Here is a 6,799-nt window from a genome sequence, read left to right as displayed (position 1 = left end):
ATATATATATATCCTTTTGAGAAAGGATAGATATTATCCTTTCTCAAAAGATTATGTAAAATTTGCTGATCAACTTTTAAATGTTTTTCTTAACCTGCATGATAAAACTCAGCCTTGTTCAAACACCTGCCTTATTTCAATGCTGTGTACTCTTGTTTTCCCCATTTTTAAGAGTGGCCAGGATAAATGTGGATGGCATTGGATCACAACCTTAGACTCTCTCTGATCGACGTTTATAACAGAAATGTCTGGGCTTTGGGTGACACGTTCGGCTATGGCCGCTTTTCAAAGTGGCACGCGGGATTTTTGCTTCCTAATGTGGGATTTTCTTCCCACTTAGTAAATGTTTCCCATTTAGAGCTTATTTTTTCCAGTTTTCCCACTGACAGATGAATTTTACACATTTTAACAAAGCGTGCCAATAATAATGAAGGGTGTTGTGTATTGATCTGAAAGGACAGGCGGTCTTTCAGATTGAGCTTCCTCTGCCTGTGCATTCATACCAGTGATCTATGTATCTGAGTGCTTTGTGAAAGCTACTGTGTGTGTGTGTGTGTGTGTGTGTGCTGCGTGGGCTAAAGGAGGCAATGAGTCACTTCACACATGCCACCAGGACACAACAGCTCCCCCTGTTGCCAGGGTAGGGAAAGTCCCGAAGGTGTGGGTGTATTGTCCTGGAGAACAGAGCGTCCGGTGACATCATAGGGCTCCTTTCTCCTTCCCCCGTCCGATGAGGAAGGAGGGACGGAGGGGGTGGGGGGCAGCAGGTGGAGTCAGCGGGGTTTCTCATTCGGGGGTTTTTGATTTTTCTCCCTCTTTCTGCTGGAGAGAGTTTGGGAGGAGGCAGAGCTCATCACTCATTCCTGAGTTGTAGTAATACTTTGCAGCTATCGTCAGCTCTTAACTGCCATGAATGGGCCTCTGTGTTGCAAAGCCTCCTATCCTCTGTGGCATTTAGCAGCAGGGCTGACTGAGATGTGAAAAGAAATCCCTACTGTTGCACAGAAACGCAGCAGAAATGCGCCTGCATGTGCATCAAAAGTTTTTTTGTTTGTTTCTTCAAACATTTAAGAGTTTTGTTGGGATGTTTGCCGGACMGACAAAAACACAGCAGCGGATAAACGTGAGATGGACGGAGGGTTGTAAGCGGGGATTCAACAAGAATATGAAAAGTGTGGCGTGGCAAAGATTACGTTGTAGAATTATCTGTCATTGCAAATACAGGTGCATTTTTTGGGGGGGTAGGTCTAAACCAGCTTTACATGCCAGAGACAGATATTCCTGCTCATTAAACAGTCAGGAGGAGAGTTGTTTACATGGATTTTCAAGTTGCTCCACAAATTGTTAATTTAGTTTAGTGCTCGACTTTGACTGGGCCGTTCCGGTTCTTATCTAGTTCCAGGGTCTCTGACTTTGTTATATTTATGGTGCATTCAGGGTTTCATTTTTCCAGCTCTCTCTCTCTTTTCCAATAGTCTATTCCATCATTTGTCATTTAACAGTGAAGTTTATATATATATATTGTATTGTCACCCTTGTTTTTTTTTTAAATAGTGGATAACAGTGGCACAGCTGGTAAACGATTCCCATACATTGTCAAATAACTTTGTCTTTATTTTTCACACATAAGCTACCTTCCTTAATGCAAAAATTGTTAGCACATGTTTTTTGTTTTGTTTTGGGGGTTTTTCCCCCGAAGGAGCATTATTGTGAATTGCAACAGTGCCATATCTCTAAGCACACTAGCTGTGCTTCCATTACAAATGTGTGCAATATTTTATTGGTGTTCTGCTAATGTTGAAAAACATCGTCCTCCCACCACTTCCTGTCCTCTTCTTCGTCTTTTCCGGCAGTAGTAACATCCTGGTTGTTAATCACACATCTCGAGGTGCGGAAAAAGTTTGTCCACTGCAGTTTTGTGAAAAATACTATACTTTTGGTACAGCCTCAAAAAAGTTAAAAAAAAAAAAAAAAAACCTAATAAGAGCAAATACTTTATTTTTTTTTATCTCAAAACATGAGATTTATGCAAATTAGCATATTTACATAGGGCAAATTTATTTTTGTAATTCCAATTTGCACAATTATATGGTCAGTGAGAACACAGCAGCTGTCCCTTTTTTCGCAGCGTTGCGGATATAGATTGATAATCATATTCTCCATTGCTTTCTTAGCTTCCAGTTCTCCACCCCTCCTGCGTCACTGGCAGCCATTTTTGCATGCGAGGCAGAAGCTAATTTCAATCGCTCATTGAAGAAACCAAAGTCATCGTCGTCGCTTTCCCAGATAAAAGTTTTCCACGGAGCCCTTTGCCTTTGTGTGAGTCCCTCAAAGTGTGAAAGCAGCACACATCACTTCGAGCCTTTGTGCCTTTGTAGTACGGCGGATCGGGCCGCGCGCGCATGCTGTATACATGCACAGGACGGTCCTGGCGCGCGCGTAGCCTCCGACACATGCACACGTGCGYGCACGCAGCGACTGAGAGGAAACTGCAACACAATGATAAGGTCTGGGAACACAATGGGCTCAGCGGTGCACAGACAGAAGCCAGGACCAGTTTAGCTCCGAAAGGTCAACAAGCCTCTCCAGGCTTTTATTCAGTTCCTCCAGTTATTATTGTTCAACCTTATAATGACTACTCCGATGGCCTTTATTTTGCAAATGTGGGAGCCATCCGGAAATACCAGCGAAATATGAAAATGCAAGCTCAAGACGCGAGAAAGGGGCGGTGGGGGGGTGGAAAGGTTACCTATACATACTGGGAAGGTAGAACTTCTTTGACGTCAGGTTTCCCATGGACGGGTCCATGCGGTCGGACCGGACCGGAGGGCTCATCGGACGTCTCAGGTGGGGTGCCGAATTAACTGTGCCCGTTTGACAGACAAAACAACTCCAAACGCACTAATTAGACTAAATATTTTTGAGAGTTCAAATACCATCTGTCATCAAATGTGCTCGATTTAAAACAATGCGATGGAAGTACTCAACTCAAACGTGCAACCCTCAGAGACTTTCAGTGAAAGTAGTTGAGCTTATTAAGAAAAGGGGGGAAAAAGGTGGCGTTTTCAGTTTTAGTTTCTTAGACTATAAGCAGTATTGCCACAGGGATTTGGATAAATTAAATCAAATATTTAGAGTGATATCACTAGTAAACGCTCTCCTGAGAAACTTTCAGAACAGCTCTCTTGAGAACGAGTCTTGTTCCAGGAAAAGTATCTTCAGTCCTGGCTGCATGTGCTGTGATGGCGATGGAGCTTTGGGGCTTTTAAAAGAAGCTGGGATCATTTTCATTGTATATGGAAGACGAGTTAACAGCTTCACATGGAGGAGAATCTGAGCTGAGTTGTGGAGATTATGCAGAATGCAATGCGCTTGAAGAGCAGGGCTGGGTGCGCAAAACAACTGAACCGCTTTTTTTCCCCTGCTGAAGTCCATTTCTTTGGGGACAGGACGGATTACTGACAGCAACAATTACACACAACTGCAAGGGAAAGGCTGTGTTTTTTTGTTTTTTTTTACCATTTCCATCATAACATCTTTGCATTGAGCTGGATGTAGACCTTTTGAATACTTCTTCTCATGTTGTAGTTTTTAAGGAGAAATCTTAATCTGTCAAAACTGGAATTGGTTGCTCCAGAGGATGTGGAAATGTCCGCTGTAGTKCGATCTGTGGATCTCTGGTTAAAACCTGAAGCGTGGATGTTGTGGGAATCGCCACCATCGACCAGCCTGAGTGCTGGTTACTATGGAAACTAGAGGCAGGCTGATAGAGAGGCATGCCATGTTTGCGTTTTTGSATTTGGCTGATCATTTCATGCAAAGACACTTAAAAAAGGAGGATGTAACAATAAACAGGAAATATAAAAGAGGTACCTTTTAAGATACGTTTTTGCCCTTGACTGACATTGAAAATAGGTTTTAAGCATTTCACAAAGCGTTTCCCCCTCCCCCCCAGCACACATCATCATATTTTGGTCCAGTAACTCTGCTATTTAAATTTGTACAGCTCACATTGGAGTTTGGTTGCAATATTTGTTCACGTAAACTAAAACTACTGGTTTTCTAAGAGCAAAACATCACAAAACAACCAATAATAACTCTTGCTGTTTTTCTCTGTCTGTAATAAAAGCCTTGGCTCAGTTTAAACTACTGTAAAATTCTTTGTCCATTGTACATGTCACGCATTTTTTAAAATGTCTATGTTCACTGTTTCAATCAAATGTTTGATGCTGACATCATAACATCCTCTGTGGTGATAAAATTCATACAATAAATGAATTAGACGGATGTGAAAAAAGCTTTGTGAGTTCAAATAGWGGCAGAAGTTTTTTAGCTGGGGGGGTTGCTGAGGCCAGACCCCATTATATGATTTTCTCCTTTGATAATAATCATCGTGGTGGTCTCTTTCACATCACAGACAGCGTGCCCGCAAAGATCCTTTCCCACTGATGTCACATTAAGACATCATCAGTTCAGGGCCACTGGTGGCGCCGACCTCCGAGGTCCAACTGAGGAAATGTCTCGCTGATCCTCAAAGCGAAAGAGARAAAGACCAAAGCAGGTCGCTGCCCACCACAAAATGTCAGCGTTCTTACATAATCCCTGCGAGTGTTTTCTCTAACACGACACCATCTCCCCGCGCCGAAGCCGTCCAACGGGATGAAAAGGTCAAGACATTTGACAGCAGGGACCGCGGGGTCGGCAAGCGTCGATCAAAAAGTCCTGCTCGAGAAAGCGGAGTGTTTTTCTTTCCCTTTAGTCAAAGGTTTCTCGATTACTTCACATTTTTTTGCAAGCAGCCCATATGATGCTACAATGTATTTGCTTAGAAAGTTCGGAGTGTGCAAACTAAACTCTGGCAGTTTTGGTCGCAATAAAAATTAACATGGCATTCCATTTGCTTGATGGGAATTTCCTGCATCTAATCCAAAAATACATCCTCAGCAAGAGTTTTTTTTTTTTTTTTTTTTTTTTTTTTTTTAAAGAAAATGATTGATTAAAACTCAAAGCAATGCGAACCTCTGGAGACAGACAAAGCTTGGGATACTGTTGCCAACATTTAAAAAAAACTGCCACTGCCTTTGCTGCCACTGGTATGCGGTTCCTTGCATCTTAAAAAAACAAAAAACAAAACTAAAGCCATATTTAGAGTTGTATCTCCTGTGAGGTGGGCGAGAGTCTGTAATTGGAAGATGTTTTTGCAGCTATGATGAGGGTGATACTTTCCCCCATATGAAGTCTTTCAACTTAACAAAAGCAGTAATCTCCCCCAAAGAGACAGACAACCGGAGCCCTTTAAGTACTAATRACTGTTTGCCGATGTTTTCGGCAAACACTCGTCTCGATTCAGAAGAGACAATGAAATTCCTTCGGGGTTATTCACCTGCCGTTTCTGACGTCAGGTAAAGGTAAGCCCCTGTGCAAAATTYCTGAGTCACGAGACTTTTCTTCACACGTGACAAACATGGTACTGGTTCAACCGTTGGTTTGTTTGACTTTGAAAAGGTGGAAACATTTTTTGAAGTTCTCCGAGTTTTCTGTCGTATTCTCAGGGTTATAGAGGAACCTACGTCTTCTTCTTCTTCGGGTCATGGCTGACTTCCACTTTCTGTCAACAAATCCATGACTGCACATGAAAAAATATATATTTTTACTTCACTTTATCTGCAAGAATAAAACCAGTCAAGTTAATTTCAGCATCATTAACAGATGAAACCTTAATTAGCAGACTAGATTGGAATAAATCCTTTGGATAGTCTTCAAGTCTATCAATGGAGGTCTGGTTGCATTGGAGAGGGTTTAGGTTTGGATTAGCATCAGTTCAGAGCTAGGTCAGYATTAGCTTCTGCAAGGATGGTGAGGTCAWAACCTATGGATAAAGGCTTAGTGCAAAGRATGTGACTTCTGTCCAAGAAAAACGCCRGGAAAGACAAAAATTGTGCATTAATTACAAGGTTGGCAAAAGTTTCTAATATRCTCCATCCTCCTGATMGCTATGGACGTTTGGGAATTTGAAGAGCAAAACCATGGGAAGTGTTGTGACAGTAGTGAAGCATTGAGGGGAGAGGGGTACGCTTTTTAACAGAGGAGTGGGTTAGCTCAACATTTGGCCTAATCCTACAGTGATCAGATCAACAGTTTATGTACAGTTATGTGATGATCAGAAGATGATGGAGYACAGTGACATAAGGTTAAAGTTATGAGAAAGCAGATGAAATATTTGTTGTCTTGCTAAGACAACAAATATGCACTCTTTGAACTGCGGACGATATTATCGGCATGGTATTGGTATTGGCTGATATTAGCTGTAAAATTTTATATCAGAGATCAGCCATTCCGTCAAAATACCAGCGACAACGATGCCTGCAGCACAGCATCATAAGAAACTGTTAAACATTAGTGCACGACCGTGAGCAGATTGAGCATTTTCCACAMATAAAAATCCAAAAAGCCTTGTGCCCAACCCCGCTTACTCTGACACCTATAAATAAACCCCAGCCCAGACAGTAGCCTCCAGGAGTCACCTAATTAGTCAACAGAGTCCACCTGACTTTGGCAGGACATCCTCTGATAAACTGCCTGTCTTGTTTCCAGATCCTGYTAGAAGTTTGCAAACCTTTACATCATAACTAAGATGGGGAATAGGAAGTTAGTCATATTAAATTATCTTGACGTGTTTTCTTTTCTGAGCATTGTTTTTRCATAAAGACGCCTTGTGTTTGAGCGCATGGTGCCCCATGTTAGTCCCTGAGCGAATACCACCAGACCAGGAAAAACTGGCTGAATTGCAATGGAGACT

The sequence above is a fragment of the Poecilia reticulata genome, linkage group LG8, assembly GCF_000633615.1.
Source record: "Poecilia reticulata strain Guanapo linkage group LG8, Guppy_female_1.0+MT, whole genome shotgun sequence".
Classification (NCBI taxonomy): domain Eukaryota; kingdom Metazoa; phylum Chordata; class Actinopteri; order Cyprinodontiformes; family Poeciliidae; genus Poecilia; species Poecilia reticulata.
Note: the sequence above shows the minus strand (reverse complement) of the source record.